The 18229-nt window shown below is 34.2% G+C and overlaps 1 long non-coding RNA gene across 3 annotated transcripts in view; it reads right to left on the bottom strand.

The window, feature by feature from the left end:
• Positions 1-18229, bottom strand: part of LOC105468268 (uncharacterized) — a 194115-nt gene that overhangs the window by 11926 nt on the left and 163960 nt on the right. For 2 of the 3 annotated variants that reach the window (XR_011609911.1, XR_011609912.1), the window contains exon 3: positions 16650-16748. The exons of the other annotated variant lie outside the window; for it this stretch is intronic. This is a non-coding gene — a long non-coding RNA (uncharacterized lncRNA). The remainder of the gene's footprint in view (positions 1-16649; positions 16749-18229) is intronic. 3 annotated transcript variants of the gene reach the window in all.

The following is an 18229-nucleotide window of genomic DNA, read 5'->3' as shown; positions in this document are numbered from 1 at the left end:
ATGAGGATGAACAGTCCTGCAATTTTCTTTGTTGAGAGACTTCGTATTACTAATTCAGTCTCATTACTTCTTATGGGTCTCTTTACATTTTCTACTTCTTCTTGGTTAAATCTAGGTAGATTGTATGTGTACAGGAATTTGTTTCCTCTAGGTTTTCACATTTATTTGTGTATGCTGTTCATGGTAGTCTCTAACATTTGTAATTTTGTTGTGACACCGTTTTTTCATTTCTGATTTTAATTATTTGGGGTTTTTCTTTTTTTCTTAGGTAGTCTAAAAAACTATTTGTTAATATTATCTTTAAAAAATCAAATTTTTGTTCTGTTAATCGTCTGCACATTTCTAGTCTCAATTTCATTTATTTCTGCTCTGATCTTATTTCTTTCCTCCTACTAATTTTGTGTTTGGTTTGTTTTTGTTGTTCTGGTTCTTTGAGGTGTATTGTTATGCTGTTTATTTGAAATTTTTCTAGTTTTTTGACATGAGGAAATGCTTTAGGGCATTGCTCAGGTAAAAGGTTTTTTAAAAAAGGCCTCAAAAGTATGGTCAACAAAAGCAAAAAAAAAAACCCAAAAAGGATTATATAAAACTAAAAAGCTTCTGCACAACAACGGGAACAATCAACAGAGTGAAAAGGCAACCTACAAAATGGGAGAAAAGATTTGCAAACTGTTTATCCAACAGGGGATTAATATCCAGACTACACAAGAAATTCAAACATCTCAACAGCAAAAATCAAACAATTCGATTAAAAAATGGACAAATAATTTGAACACACTGTTCTCAGAAGAAGACATAGAAATGCCTCAAAATATATATTTTTAAAATGCTCAACATCACTAATCACCAGGAAAATGCAAATCAAAATCACAATGAGGTATCATTTCATCCCAATTAAGATAGTTATTATCAAATAAAGACAAAAAAATAATAAATGCTAGCAAGGATGCAGAGAAAAGGAAACTCTTATACATTGTTGGTGTGAATGTAAACCAGCACAGCAGCTGTGGAGAACGGTATGGAGGTTCCTCATAAAACTATAAATGCAGCTATCATATGATTCAGCAATCCCACTCCTGGGCATTTATCCAGAGAAAAAGAAATGAGTATTGGAAAGACATCTTAACCTCCATGTTTATTGCATCACTATTCACTATAGCCCAGATATGAAATTAACGTAAATGTCCAACAACAGATAAATGGATGAAGTATATGTGGTATGTACATGTTCTTTATACTCATATTGTTATGAGTATGTACATTATACTCATTCATAAAAAATAATGAAAATAATGAAATCTTGTCATTTGTGGCAAGTAGGCAGAACTAGAGGTCCTCATGTTAAATGAAATAAGCGAGGAGTAGAGAGTTAAATATTGCAGATTTTCACTCAGATACAGAAGGTAAAAATAGTTGATCTCACAGAAGTAAAAATTTGAACAGAGGATACTAGAGGCTGGGAAGGATAGGGAGAAGGAGAAAAGAGAGATTTGCTAAAGGATACAAAATTACAGTTAAGTAGGAGGAATAATTTTTAATGTTCTATAGCATTGTAGGATAACTATAGTTCACAATAACATATTGCATACTTTCAAATACCTGGGAGGATACTGAATATGCCCAATGCAAAGAAATGATAAATGTTTAAGATGATTAATATGCAAATTACCCTGACCTGATCACTATACATTGTATGTATCAAAGTATTACTGTGTACTCTGCAATACATATAATTATTATATGTAAACTAAACAAATGAAAGAAAAAAATAGTATCAGAGTTCTTAATATACATGCATATGGTGCGGAAGGGAGGAATAGAAGCAAGAAATACTGAGGGGTTCAAAGTATTTCCCTATCTTGTTTTTTCTTTTGTTTGTTTTTCAGATGATGTCTTGCTGTGTCACCCAGCCTGGAGTGCAATGGCGGGCAATCTCGGCTCACCGCAATCCCCACCTTCCGGGTTCAAGCATTTCTCCTGCCTCGGCCTCCCGAATAGCTGGGATTACAGACTCCCGCCACCACGCACAGCTAATTTTTGTATTTTTAGTAGAGACAGGGTTTCACCATGTTGACAAGGCTGGCCTCAAACTCCTGACCTGAGGTGATCAGCCTGCCTCGGCCTCCCAAAGTGCTGGGATTATAGACATGAGTCATCATGCCTGGCCTCTTTCTCTATCTTTTTAGGATCATCATCTTATTCTAATTGAGTGGGAAGGAAATGAACTGGAGAATCTAATAAAGGAGTTTGTAGCACGTATTAAATTGATAACTTAAGAGAAACTTCCTTAAGATCCAGGGTTTAATTAAATTGAAAAATTCAGCAAAATTGACAATTTTTTTATTCTTTTTTTTTTTTTGGTAGAACAATTTATTTTTCTTTGGATATATGCCCAGTAATGGAATTGCTTGGTCGAACAGTAGTTCTATTTTCAGCTCTTTAAGAAATCTCCAAACTGCTTTCCATAGAGGCTGAACTAATTTACATTCCTATCAAAAGTGTATACGTGTTCAGGAAGGTAATTTTTTTCACTTTTATTTTAGGTTAAGGGATACATGAAAGTTGCAGGTTTGTGATATAGATAAATAGTGTGTCACAGAAGTTTGGTGTACAGATTATTTCACCACTAATAATTTATTACTAAGTAGTTTATTACTTAGTTTATTACTAAGTAATAAACATAGTACCCAGCAGTTTTTTTGTTTCTCACCAGCCTCCTTCCCTCCACCCTTAAGTAGGCCCTGGTGTCTATGGTTCCCTTCTGTGTGTCTATATGTATTAAATGTTTGGCTTCCACTTACAAGTGAGAACATGTAGTATTGGATTTTCTGTCCATGTGTTAGTTCACTTGCAATAATGATCTCCAGCTCCATCTATGTTACTGCAAAGGACATGATCTTGTTCTTTTATGTCTGTGTAGTATTCCATGATGAGTATGTATACATTTTCTTTATCCAGTCTAATGTTGATTGGCATTTAGTTGGATTCCATGTATCTGCTATTGTGAATAGTGCTGCAGTTAACATATATGTGCATGTCTCTTTATAGTAGAATGATTTATATTCCTGTGAGTATATACCCAATAATGGGATTGCTGGGTCAAAGGGAAATTCTGCTTTGGTTTCTCTGAGAAATCACCGAACTGCTTTCCACAATGGCTGAACTATTTTATTACATCCCCACCAGCAGTGTATAAGCGTTTCTTTCCTCCACAACCTCACCAACATCTGTTATATTTTGGCTTTTTAATGATAGCCATTCTGACTGGTGTGAGATGGTATCCCACTGTGGTTTTGATTTGCATTTCGCTAATGATTAGTGATGTTGAGCATTTTTTTCATATGATTTTTGGCTGCATGTATGTCTTCTTTTGAAAATTGTATGTTCATGTCCTTTGCCTACTTTTTAATGGGGATATTTGTTTTGTTTTGTTTGTTTATTGTGCTTGTCGATTTGTTTAAATTCCTTATGGATTCTGGATATTAGGCTTTTGTCAGATGCATAGTTTACAAATATTTTCTCCCATTCTGCATGTTGTCTGTTTACTCTGCTGATTGTTTCTTTTTATGCAGAAGCTCTTTAGTTTAATTATGTTTCATTTGTCAAGTTTTGGTTTTGTTGCAATTGCTTTTGGTGCCTTCATCATGAAATATTTGACATGTACTATGTCTAGAATGGTATTTCTTATTCAATAAATGATGTAAGGAAACTGGGTAGCCATATGCAGAAGATTGATGGTGGGTCCCTTCCTTATACTATATATACAAATTAGTTCAAGATTGTTTAAGTACTTAAATGTAAAACCAAAAATCTTTTCATTCTTTTAAATTTTCAAGACTATATGAATAGACATTTGTAAATGGATATACAATGCATCTGTCTGCAAACATTTTATCCTAATAATCCCCCAAATTATTCATCTTAAAGATGAATAAAATGAAATCCCGAGAGTTTAAGTAATTTACAGAGGTAGATGTAAAGCCAGATTTCCTAATAGCCCATGTAGAATAAGGAAGATGTCTTATTCACCTTACATAAAAGATGTGAAAGTATTACTATTTTAAACAAATTTCCACTACTTTCATAACAAGTTACCATTAGAGGCTTAAGCAACACAAATGTATTATCTTGGAGTTCTATAAGTTGGAATTCTGACATGGGTCTCAGTGAGTTTAAAGCATGAAGTCAGCAAGGCTGTATTCCTCACTGAGGAATCTGGAGATATCCCACTTACAGGCTCATTGAGGTTGCTGAGAGGATTCACTTCTATGGGGTTGTGAGAATGAGGTCTCGGTTTCCCATGCCCATTGATGGGGGATTGCCCTCAGTTTCTACAGGCCTCCCACATTTCTTGCTCCATGGTACCCTTCCTCCAAATCTGAAACCAGCAGTGGTGATTGGAATCTCTTTCATACCCCCCAGTCTCTCTGCTCTCCCTCTCTACCCCATTTCTTCTCTCTTTTCCTCCTCTGCTGCATCTCTCCAACTGTGGCATTGATTTTAATGTCTAGATAAGATATTTTGAGAGAAATGCAGATTTTTATTACAACTATTCTCTTTTTTGTTAGAATTATCTCAAAGTATATGGCAATTTATTATCTAATTCCACCAAATATTTTGGTTTTAAATTTTTCTTTCATTTTGTTGTCCTAAACCAAGTAACACTAAAGTCAATCAAGTAGAATATCAATAAGAGCCCAGGCTCTTAAGCACTGTGTTTCAATTTTCAAATGTATGAAATCTTGATTTTGTTGTCAAATGTCTGCTAGTATGTACTGATTTTCAAGTATATGGTTTGAAGGTTGGTGGTACTTAATAATATGTGTATGGAGAAAAGCTTTGTCTTGGCTTGTTGTGGAGATTTTGGAAAATAGAAAATTTCCCTGTTGTAGTGGCTCCCATCTGTAATACTAGCACTTTGGAAGGCCGAGGCACAAGGATCGCTTGAGCTCAAGAGTTCAAGACTAGCCTGGGCAACACAGGGAGTCCTTGTCTCTACAAAAAAAGTTAAAAATTAGCTTGCCGTGGTAGCACACACCTGCAGTCCCAGCTACTTGGGTGGCAGAGGTGGGAGGATCTCTTGAGCCCAGGAGGTCGAGGCTATAGTGAGGCACGCTTATGCCACTGTACTCTAGCTTGGATGACAGAAAAACCCTGTCTCAAAAAGAAAAAAAAATGAAAAAAGAAAAGAGAAAATTTGATTAAAGTAAAGGTATTACAATATTGATGTTGTTTATAATACTGTCTTTTTACTCTACACAAAATCCCTAACAGTCTCATCTGTATCCATGACTTCAACGACAGCATATAGGCCTTAGACATACAAAGATCATAGATTTCTATTTTGTATTCAAAATCCAGCAATAAGCTTTCTAATAGACAATTTCATCTGGGTGCTTCACAGGCACATCAAACATCACCCTCTTGCATCCAACTTTATTAAAAGCTCTGTCATCTGTCTGGTTGTCTAATCCAGGAATTCAGAATTCTTCCTAGATGTTTGCTTCAAACATCTTTTATTTTTCTGTCTGTCATGTACATCCCCACACTTAAATTTGACTCTGGAAGGGCTATGAATAAACAGACCCTGTCTTGCCATCATGAGTAGAGTTTGTGATTCCAGAGTCACTAATATGGCTAATATGGACTCAGTGGTTAGACCAGGAGTGGGAAAATGTCTCTACTTAATAGAGATGTCATAGGATAGAGAATCGTAACTTTTACTCTAGAATCACTAGCAGTAAAGTTGGCGTAAATGCCTGATAATAAAACCTAGATTTTAAAAATTGAGCTGAAGAATCTAGAAAGAGGGTCATACTGATATGAATTTCACCCTGATGTAGAGCCAAATCCAGCTTTTGGAATTCCCAGCTAGAAGAGTCCGTTAGTACATGTTATTTATTAAACTGGTAGGAATTGGCTTAATGGAGCTTGCAACTAAGTAATATTTAAATATAGACTTTGTCCAATTAATTGTGAATTCTAAATCTTAAATAGCTCTCAAATCCTGGTTCTCTTCTCTGATAGTTTAGCCTCCTTAACCTGCTTTTTCCTGTGCCATCCTGTCCTTCCACAGGTACCTCTGCGCACTATCCTCTACATTGCACATGCCTCTATTGTCTGTAGTGTAAAATGTAAATATTGATGCATGAGACTTACTGTTCTCATAATATTGCCTACCCATTTGTCAAGACTTTTCCTTTCTATTCAGTCTTCATTTTAAATCATAGTGAAACTAAACTCTTTTCCTTGGCCTTCCATTCATTCATGCTTTTGGAGAAGTGTTTATGTTCTGTTTGTGATGTCTTATTCTCCTGCACATTCACCTAGTGAACAGCTTCCTCTCATATAAAAGTCCTCTGGAGAAGATTCTCCTTAATGCCCAGGCAGTCTTACATGCTGTGCAGCTCTGCATGCTCCCACCATACTTTGCATATCTTTCCTTTATAGTAATTGTTTCTATGCCTGTATGATGATTACAAACATGGATTGGGTATGTTTAGCCTTTGTATCCTCTGGCATCTAATGCCTGTTTTTAAATAAACTGAATAAATTAATCAACTGTATAAAGGTCTAACTCTCTAATAAAATAACTAGATTCTGAATGAATCATGAAATTAAATTTGAATGCTTATTCGGATAAAGGGGATTTCTGCAAGATTAGGACAGGAGGCAGATTTGGCCTTACAATATTTAATAAAAAACAGCCTGTGATAACAGATGAAATCCCTGGATTCAAAAGAAAAAAAAAGTGGATTCAAGGTTGAGATTCCCACATTACTCCCTGCTTGACCTTAGGCAATCTTTTAATCTCTCTGAGTATTAATTTCTAAATGGCAAAAAGAAAAGATTTTTTCCTACTTACAATAGGATTATTGTGATCAAAAGAGATAAATGTGGTGAAGTCACTGAGCACTCTGAAGGGAATTATACAAATATAAGATACTGATCAATTATGAAGATGGAAATTTAATATACCATGAATATATCATACAAAGAAATAGCCTGATGACTTGGATTCCTTAAGAACAAAATGTGAAAAATATAAATCAAATGCAGGAAGACGGGAAAGAATAGATGTATTTTAACTCCATAGTAATAAAGTGGATTTTCCTCAGCATTACATTGGGAAATACAATGAATGTTTTATAAGTCATTTTGTGGAATTCTTACTTTTCGTTTATTATTTCTGCATACATAAACTATTTGAAATACTAGAAAGACCTTGTCCACTGTTCAGCACTCATCATCTGGTGGGAAACAAAAATCTCTAATATAATAATAATACTCAATGGTTAAAAGTCATTTGGATTCTTAGAAATGTCAAGTGTCTTCAATACATAGTAGTATTGCCAAGGAACCATGAAGCCTCCATAAATATTTATTTTTTAAGATTTAGTCATTATATATTTTATATAAACATTTAATAGGTACTTTCACTGCAATGGATTTGAAATAATTTAGGATGACATAGTAACTACAGAAAAGCTAAAGGAATCGGCAATGTAATAGGATATCCACATATTGTAAACAAGCATGATACTAAACCTTAGCTAGCAGACATCAAAACTTTATTTTTACTTATTATTTAGTCTCTAGAATCTGATAGTTACAATATTTTTGTTTTAAGTCAGAGAATATAAATTCATTGTTAAAGCATATAATCTGATTTTAATAATAACATGTGAATCAATACTGGTGATATTTATTGCAGTAGCACCTTAATAACATGAAGTCTAGCTGGCATAAGTATAACATGCCTGTATAACCATGGTAATAAATAGATTTAAAAATCGTTTCAGCATTTCTACATTTCCATTTTTAAGTCAAAGTAAAAATATCATGTTTACTTCTGGTAGGGTTAAGGGAATGAAATCAAGTTCAATTTAAGAAACAAATCTCCATTAAAAATTTCATATAAAAATATACTCTTAAAAAATTATATGAGCTAAATGATCATTGCCACTCTGATATCTAGCAATTTTTACATATATTTAGAGGATGTGGGCTTGAGTTTCTGCTGAGTCAATATTAATTTTGATTTGCTATCTAAGTCTTGATATTTCTAATCAGAAATTTCTTATCTAACAGAGAAGTAAAATATATGCCTTGAAGGGTTACACTAAAAAGGTAATCCACACACATACAATGAAGTTTGAAAGTGTTTTGATAATGAAAGATGGTTTCCTTTTCATCAATTTTAAGGGCTTTTGTGTCTGTTTCTGGGTGATGTTTTTAACAGTTGTGTCCTGAAAAAATACCCTGGTCACAATAGGAATCATTTGGAAAACTAGACAGAATTACCTTAGCAGCCATTTTCTTAAGTGTTTATGCATCATCAACTTTTATTTATATATCCACATATAGCATCCCCCACTATTTTTTGTTCAATAAATCATTAATTAGAATGTACTGTGTGTCAGGAAATGTCGTAGGTCCAAGGCGACTTTAAGAAAGTGGACATGAAAACAAAAACAGGAATAAAGCCCAACATCCTCCTGGAATGCATCAAGCAGTGAGGAGGTAACCATTAATTTAAGAATTATGCAAATTAATGTTAAATTGCAACTATAATCAGTATATGAAAATAATTATTAAGTAAAAACTTATTTCTAATAAAATCTTACCTGGTTAAGAAGATTAGGAAAGAATTCCTAAGGCTAGAATATTAGAGCAGAGATTTAAGGGATGTAGAGCAATTACAAAGGTGAAAAGGAGTGGGTGGTAAAGGGAAGAAAAGTGTTCTAAATAGAAAGAACAGCATGTGCAGGATTACTGAGCCAGAGAAAGCTGTATTACATTTGATAAACTGAAGATCGTTCTGACTGGAGCATGGCAAACAAAAAGGACAGAACAGCACAAAAGGAGAATGTTTTAATCTATTATAAGTCTTTTATGTTATTCCAACTCAGCAGTACCTCTAAGTCCAGACCATCAATTTCTGCCAGTTGTTCACTTTGCATCAGTAGCTTGACTTAATTTCTTGCACATGATGGTCAAATTATATTCTACACATGTTGTATTCCTGTGACGACCCAATATTAGTCCCCAGTATCTTCCACAACTTTTGGGTCAAGAAAGAAAACAAAGACCTAACCAGAGTTTCTTCTCCCCTTCTTCACTCCAATGCTAGTGCACTTTCTCAATTTAGCATGTTTTGGCCCTACATTATGCTAGTCAAGACCATTTTGCCAGACAAAATTTTTCTTACATGTAATAAAGATTTCTCTTCTGGTGTCTCCAAAAAGTAAATGGCAAAGATGGTAAACTTTCCACTCCAAGAAAATAATGCAAACTTTTGCTTATACTTGACGCAGGCGTTCAGCCTAAGCTTTGCTTTCATGTAAGGACAATCTGCACAACTACAAGAAATCCTCCTATGTTGTATGCACTGCCACTTTTAGTAAATTTAATTACATCCTGAAATCTGAGTGAAGGCCTATAGGTCCTGTTATCCGCAGAGGCAGTTTTCTCTTTCTTATTATAGGGATGAAGTGAAAGATGGATAATCCTACACTTCTATACTTCTATATCTAGCTTCACCATCTGTAGAAATAAGCCAATGTTTCTAAGTTCTAGTAGGTTTTTTAGATCTTGCTAACTGGAAAACAGCCAAATACATCATCTTTGATGATTTCCCATTGAAGTTCATTCTCTGCCTTGTTGGTTATGACTCTGCATATTTTTAAGTTTACAACTTATTTGTTTCAAAACATACCAGGAATAACATTCCTAGTTAGGTCTGTACTCAATTCAAAATTAATTTTGGACAAAATTGTGAACTATGCAAAATTATTCTTTGTGAATGTATAAACCAAGATTTGCAAAATTCAAATCTTTTAATGGTACTCTCTCTTTTTTTTTTTTTTTTGCAAAGACGTGGATGTATTTTATTTTATTTTATATCATTCTTTTTTTTTATTTTTTAAAAAATTTATTTATTTATTATTATTATTATTATACTTTAAGTTCTAGGGTACATGTGCATAACGTGCAGGTTTGTTACATATATATACTTGTGCCATGTTGGTGTGCTGCACCCATCAACTCATCAGCACCCCTCAACTCGTCATTTACATCAGGTATAACTCCCAGTGCAATCCCTCCCCCCTCCCCCCTCCCCATGATAGGCCCCGGTGTGTGATGTTCCCCTTCCTGAGTCCAAGTGATCTCATTGTTCAGTTCCCACCTATGAGTGAGAACATGCGGTGTTTGGTTTTCTGTTCTTGTGATAGTTTGCTAAGAATGATAGTTTCCAGCTGCATCCATGTCCCTACAAAGGACACAAACTCATCCTTTTTTATGGCTGCATAGTATTCCATGGTGTACATGTGCCATATTTTCCTAATCCATTCTGTCACTGATGGACATTTGGGTTGATTCCAAGTCTTTGCTATTGTGAATAGTGCCGCAATAAACATACGTGTGCATGTGTCTTTATAGCAGCATGATTTATAATCCTTTGGGTATATCCCCAGTAATGGGATGGCTGGGTCATACGGTACATCTAGTTCTAGATCGGTACTCTCTTCTTTTCTTTAAAGCCCTAATGCTGATGCTGCTCCTTAATAAAATTAATTTCATAGAGTAATTTTTGAATCTCATCATTCTTTGTATATTTCTTGATTTAACATTTTCTGTAACAAAAAACCTTCTCTTAATTCCCTTCTGAATAGGTCATTGATTCTGATTTTATTCAATGAATAATAACTTTTACTAGCATTCCTTATTTTGATGGTCATATTGTTCTAGATCTGGCCAGTAGAGCCCTTTGAAGTGGACTCTGTGTTCTTTAACACGGCCTCATTAATCTTTGAGTCCTACCTTACTGTCAGGCACTACAAATAATATTTCCGGCATAGCTTTTATTTTTCCAGTCTCTGGTCTGGAAAAAACTGGTTCTCGTGATAATAATTGATTTAGGAAAAAGTCATAAATGCATATTGAAACTAATGTTAGAAGTTTGAGAAGTAAGGAGATATTGGCATAGTCTCAAAGCACTCCTTCAAGCGTCTTCCCACAAGATGTTTATTATTTGCAATGGGAAAATCGAAACTTTAAAATGAAGTTGCAATTATTACACTACCTTAATAACGTGATCAAAGTTGGTCCATCACCAGTAATGGAAAAATCAAAATCATGTACCTTCTGATATAAAGCATCATTAAAGTGGTGCTTTTCAAAAACATATGGAAGCATATCTAATCATTAGGAAACATCACATAAACCATGCCCAAAGAATAATCTACAAGATAACTGCTTACTCTGAAAATGCCCACCTCTTGGTACACAAAAGAAACAGAGAAGATGTTTTAGAGCAAGGAGACTAAAATGACACAACTTAATATAATTCATAATCTGGACATTTCTTTTGCTATCAAGACCATTATTTGAACAATTGTTAAATCAGATTAAATGCTAATGATTATATATTATTTTCTCATTGTTATTTTTCTGATTATGATAAATGGACTAAAATTCTGTTCAGAAGCATCTTGATTTTTAAAAGTAGGCAATAAAATTTTAGAGGTAAATAGGTACCGTATCTACAATTTTCTTTCTGATAATTAAAAAAATTATCTATCTTGTGAGTATGGTAAAATATTAAAATTTGGTAAATCTAGGTAAAGAACAAGTGGGAATTCTTTGTATTACTTGTAACTTTTTCAGTCTAAAATTGAATATTACACAGTTATAATTAAAGATAAAATATAAAGGAAAATATTTAAAGTCAGTACTTTTTTATTAAAAAGTGTAATTGCTACTCAGAATGACATATGCAATGAAGCTGAACATCACAGAAATGCTGTGGTTTTTTTTTTAATTTTAAATAATTAACAATCCCCACAGGCAGCTAATCATTAATTCATTTATTTATTTTTCATAATTCTATTGATCATAAGAAATTCTTTTCAATTTTATGTGGTTGGCTTTAATTGGAACTATATTGGAATTCCTGAGGGATTAAAAAAAGTTCTGGGAACTCAGAAAATAAGATAATTGGATCAGGTGATGAATTAAAATATGAAGGAAACAGAGAAGAAATCAGTGCCTACTAACAAGTTTTAGCATCTTACTGACATTAGCAGAAGAGAACTCAGTGGAACTTTTGCTATTAATTACATACAGTCCAAGGTGGCAAAAGTAAAATAAAAGAAAGAGCTTAAAACCAACTTAAATCATGTTATATTTCTCATTAGACTTTCTTCCCCCACAAATGATGGCACATATTTTTCTTCCTACTTATCTTCTATCTACATTTGTAGGACCCTAATGGACATTGATGTTTCTCTCCAGAGCAATCTGTTCAAAAAAACTATTGCTAAACTTTAACAAATAATTCAGGGTTTGTAAAAATACATGCAGTAAGATATTTATTTTTCCTTTACGGATTTGAATGTTTTCTCTAAGCATTGCTAAACACGAAATAAAGATGGCAAATCATATACCCTGGTAGTTTGCAACTTGGTATATAATTGCAGGAATTTTGTAGCTACCATTTGGTATAGCAGAATATATGAGAGAAGGTTTATTTTCAAAGGAATGCTTAGGAAACTTAAGCATTTTTTTGAAAAAAGAAAATCAGCCAAAATGATACTAAAATTAATTATAATAGCACACATATTACTAAAGGTAAATTATATGTATATGTATAATTTATATAATTTTATGTATATATATTATCTATATAGCTTAAATTATATTTTGAAGCATTTTTCCTTTGGTTACTATATGTATAATAAATATTATGTGTTTACTGTAACTGGTAAGTTGTCCTTGCCTATTTTCCCCATGTACAAACTAAACACCTATTAATTAATCACTATTCCCTTAAAATACAAGTGATGAATATGTTTTGCTCTAAAATTATACTAACATGACTTTTTAAAAGATTTATGAATTACTGCACATTCTACGATGTAAAAAATGATTTATGTAAACTGAAAACACTTTCTAGAACTTTGGCTCTATTTGTTTAATTTACATTATTTTGTTTTGTTTAAATCTTTAAACATATGTCAGTTATCGAGATAATTAAAAACACACTGCATCCTTATGGAATTTAGTGTTCAAATTCAAATATGTTTATTTATATGCATTTTATATGCTACTCTATAAAGTAAGTAAATAAAATTTTTTCTCAGGTGTTTTTCTTAAGTCATTTGTTAGTTCCCTTCTAATTTAAATACATTGGCTCAAACCATTTCATAATACACCCAGTGAGGGTATAATAGCCTGTTTTTTCCTAGTGTTCTTTGTCTTCACCATATTGACAGAATTTCATCTCCCTTCATCTTCACAATCATGCTTTGTTTAGACTTTAGTTCCTGGAGAATTCCACAGTCATCTGGGAGCTGTTTTCATAGGTCAATCAGGCCAATGTTGACTTATAATTCAGAAATACACTGGTGAGGCTACTGACCTCCTACTCAGGATAAATTAGTGCTTCTGATAGTATTGCTCTGGAAATAGTAACAAACAATGGACCATGAAGCTTAAGGTGGACAAGGTACAATATAAAGTATAATGGGCAGAGATAAAATTACAAACCAGTGGAATCAATGCCTTGGCTGTTTCCAAAAGGTCTGTATATTGTTTAAGATAATTAATAACATGATTGACAAGGAAAGAGGCTGGAGAACAAGGTCAGAAAAGTGAAATTTCAGAATTGTTGCATCAGTTTTAGTAGCAGTAAATTTCTGGGTGTGGCAATGGGAGAGGTAACTGAGAGTAGTGGACAAGTTATAAGGAAACGAATGAGGTAGTCATAGATAACAGGTTAAAGATGTCATATAGGGAATAGAAATCCAATGTCCTTGTATAGTAAGAGAAAAGTGACACTGAAACAATAACTGTGAGTCAGGAATAGGATGACCAACTCATGTTTTCACAACTGAAAGTCCCTTTTCCTGAAACCCCCTGCAGTTTCGGGCAAACTGGAAGAGTTAGCCACTATATTAGTTCGTTTTCATGCTGCTGACAAAGACATACCCGAGACTGAGCAATTTAGAAAAGAAAGAGGTTTATTAGGCTTACAATTCCACATGACTAGGGAGGCCTCATGATCATGGCGAAAGGCAAGGAGGAGCAAGTCACATAGATGGAAGTGGGCAAAGACAGGGCTTGTGCAGAGAAGCTCCTGTTTTTAAAACCATCAGATCTTGTGAGATCCATTCAGTATCACAAGAACAGCAAGAGAAAGACCCACCCTCATGATTTGGTCATCTCTCACTGGGTCCCTCCCATAACACATGGGAATTATGGGAACTACAAGATGAGATTTGGGTGGGGACACAGAGCCAAACCATATCCGTCACCTTAAGTGAAGTATCACCTTAAGTGAGGTATGAGACCAGCAGTGAAGAAGTTAGCAGCTTCATAAGGAGCAAATATTTTGTGGGAAAAAGGTGTGATTGCCAGGAAATGGCAATGAAAGTGAAAAGGAAAACTTCACTCTCCTTATAGGTTTGACTTGGGATAGAAAAAACAAACCTATCTTGAAAAGGCCAGTGAAGCAGTTTTTGCAGAGTGTAATGAGGGCTAATTAAGTCAAGGCTATATATATATTTTCATATATATAGAGAGAGGAATATATATAGGAATATATATATGAATATATATAGTAATATATATATAACATATATATATAGGAATGCTGTGACAGTGTGGAGGAAAAAGCAAATGTGCTCAGGATAAAAGAAGAAAAAAACAGAAGTCAATGAGGGCATAGTTCAAGGGTTTTGGAGAGAGAAGAAAGGATGGAGGAATAGAAGAGAGAATCAATGAATTTATGAGAAGTAATAGAGTGTAAGTGCAGGTGACATACAAGGAGCAAAATGACAAATGTTGACTTTGATGGTGACTGAGGTAAACATGGAGAAGCACTAGAATAAATTGTTAAGTCTCTTTATAACAATAGTCATAAAACTATGGTCTGGAATGTTTTTATTTGATGGTATGTTGGCTTCTGAGTCTCTACTTCTTGGTCTGTACAAGGTCTTTTTTCAGTGATATTGAGAGAGTTCCTTCCAACTTCCTGAGGTTGATGTGAGCAGAATCAGAGGAGCTGCTTCCGGAGGCCGCGGCTCTAGGGAGGGTAGAAGTGTTGTTGCCTCGATTTTACTGCAGGAGTTCCCCTTTGCTCTGACCTATGCCTATTATGTGGGCTAAAGTTTACCTATTAACCTATTAGAAGGTAGACAGTTTACCTGGAGTTCATCAGTGTACTAATAGCAAATTCCCAGTGCTAAACTCTACTTTGTTTGTTTGTTTGTTTTATGGTCTCTGGGGTCTATTCCATAAGAAGTTGCTGTTTATAAATAATTTTTATTTTTCTTTACCTTTCTGTTTGATGTTGTACACAAAAACAATCAACCCATATTATGACACGCTCTTTAAAATAACAATTTTACATTGTAAAGATCTCAAACAATTTTAATTTGCATGAGAAAATGAGAAAGTCTTGACCTTCACACACTTAAAGCGACTTTTGCATGTACATTTCTACAATTCATCTAGGTGTCATAAGGAAAACTGTTGTTATTTTATGATTTCTTAGAATTTTACAGTTTTGGAACTTTGGAAAATGAATGCTAGGGAAATCACATTCGTTAGCTACTGAATATTTAAAGATATTACATCATGCTGATGTAATAGGTAAAACATTGCTTGTGGATTAAGGGACTTCTGGATCATTACTGTAATTCTTTTTCACAGTGTCTTGAATTAATGCTTGATATCCACACTTAAAATAGCTTGGAAATTTATATACCATCTTCTTATTATTAGACCTTTCAGATGTGGTCAGAAACTACAACATTATTTACTAAAAAAAAAATAAGTAGATAGATTTTTCTACTAGCTAAGGATAAATTTAAAGCACAAATGTTCAATGACAGAAAATAAAACTTACCTGAGCCACCGTCATTTTATTTTTATTTTCCCCAAACAACTCCTTGGTAGACACTAGATTGAGAGAGAGCTTAATATAATTACGTACCTGTGAAATTATTACCAGCTTTGACAGAAATGCCTCTGAGAAATTTAACATCTTAATTAATGTCAAGAAATCTTATTTGCCTTTATAAGGAGAAAAAAAAAAGTCCAGAAGGGAGTATCTGTGCACATTAATATTTTTACATTTTAAAATTCCCAACATCTTGATTTTTCTCTGGAAGCCATTATAAAATACATGCTCTTTGTCTGAGAGAACAGATATATAGGCAGAATATGAATAAATCATAGATTTTTAAAGAACTAGTTGTGAAAATTCAAGGGAAATAATCAGTTAAGACACAGTGAAATCAAACAACAATTGACTACCTTCCAAAATATTGACATGTATTTTCTGGGTGAATTTTGTGTTGCCTGGAGTTTGGATGCTAGCATTAAAGACTCAGAAGTATAACAATTTCAGCTTTTTTGAAGTTGATGCAGATTTCAAAAATGAATTGCACTTAATCAATGCAAAATAGTGGTGTGGATTACTAGAATAACATTTTTAAAACAGCACAAAATACAGACACTAATACTTGTATCAACATGGCCAAAAAATTTTCTGCTTAGGGAACCTGTGTGGGAAAATAGATTATAATACAAATAATAATTGGTGTGAATAATAAATGTAACTGTTAACAGAACCCAGATACCTGTGCATGCATGATGAATATATTTTCTTTCTATGGCAAGCAATCCTCCATGGGAAGTTTTTTTATGGTCTCTGGGGTCTATTCCATAGGAATGGTAATCTGAAAGTAAAGAGAGGGCAAGGAAATCGGAACAGTGGAAGTCTGTTAGATAAACTGAATGTTTCCAGAATAACAGAGTCTTTGGATTCCTTTCTAGAGGGGTGACCTTACCAGTAGCAGATAAGTCTGTGGTAAATGTCTGCTCCCTTCTGGACCTTGTTTGTAGTCATTGCTGATGTTGGTTTTTGAAGAATTATTGTTTTCATGGGCCTGAGAGTTACCACCCCTTTTTCTGAGGGACACAGTTTCTTTTCTGATAGACATTCAATCTGGTTGAAGTCTAATCTTAGAAACTTTGATGTCGTTGTAACTCTTTACATTGAATTTCCATATATTAAGTGCCAAGGTATTTCAAACGTGGCACTACTGACAGTTGAGGCTGGATAATTCTTTGTTATGGGTGCCTGTTTTGTGTAATGTAGGATGCCTAGCACTTCCCTGGGCTCTCCTCTACTAAATGGCAGTAGCAACTGCCTAACCCCTTCAGTTGTAACAACCAAAACTGTCTTCTGACATTGCCAAATGCAGCCTGGGGTGAGTGGCAAATATATCCCTAATTGAGGACCTTGATTTAGTCTGAAGAGTTATATATTTGCTTCTTAGATTAGAAAGCAAAAGGACACCAAACTTCTATACATTTTTTTGACTTCTTATAATTCTGTAGTTGCCATATACTCATGGCCTAATGTGCTAATGGCCTTTTTTTCTTTTTCTTTTTCTTTCTTTTTTTTTTTTTTTTTTGAGTCTGTCGCCCAGGCTGGAGTGCAGTGGCATGATCTTGGCTCACTACAACTTCCAACTCCCCAGTTGAAGCCATTCTTCTGCCTCAGCATCCCGAGTAATTGGAATTTCAGGTGCACACCACCTCACTCTGCTAATGTTTGTATTTTTAGTAGAGATGGGGTTTGACCATGTTGGCAGGGCTGGTCTCGAACTCCTGACCTCAAGTGATACACCCGCCTCAGCCTCTCACCTCCGAAAGTGCTAGGATTGCAGACATGAGCCAACATGACTGGTGGCTAATGGTCCTTTCTAAACCTTGTGGCTTTTAGTACTGAATTTGGTCTATACTTCTATAAAAGATAGATTTTTTTTTTTTTTTTTGCCTGGAGCATTGGCTCATGGAAAGCCACAATGGGAGAACTGCTTGACCCGAGAAGGAGTTTGAGAGTTCAAGACCAGCCTAGGCAACATGTCTCTTAAAAAGAAAAAAAAAAAAATTAATTGGCCAAGATGTCTTCTTTAAAATAACCATTTCCATGTTGAATACCAAAAAGATAAAGGACAAGCTGCATTTTCTTTTGGAATTAGCAAGAAAAAAATATTAAAGATATCAGTTAACACTATAGGCAATTTGGAAGGAAATTTTTCAGAGTGTAAATGGAAATTTCAAGAGAGCAACTCGGGTTATATGCTCTCACAACCCAGTAGCAAGAGAGATAAGGAAATGTATAGAGGCAGGCAGTTGTAGTAATAAAAAG

The sequence above is a fragment of the Macaca nemestrina genome, chromosome 11, assembly GCF_043159975.1.
Source record: "Macaca nemestrina isolate mMacNem1 chromosome 11, mMacNem.hap1, whole genome shotgun sequence".
Lineage (NCBI taxonomy): Eukaryota > Metazoa > Chordata > Mammalia > Primates > Cercopithecidae > Macaca > Macaca nemestrina.
Note: the sequence above shows the minus strand (reverse complement) of the source record. Positions and strands in the feature narration are given on the sequence as shown.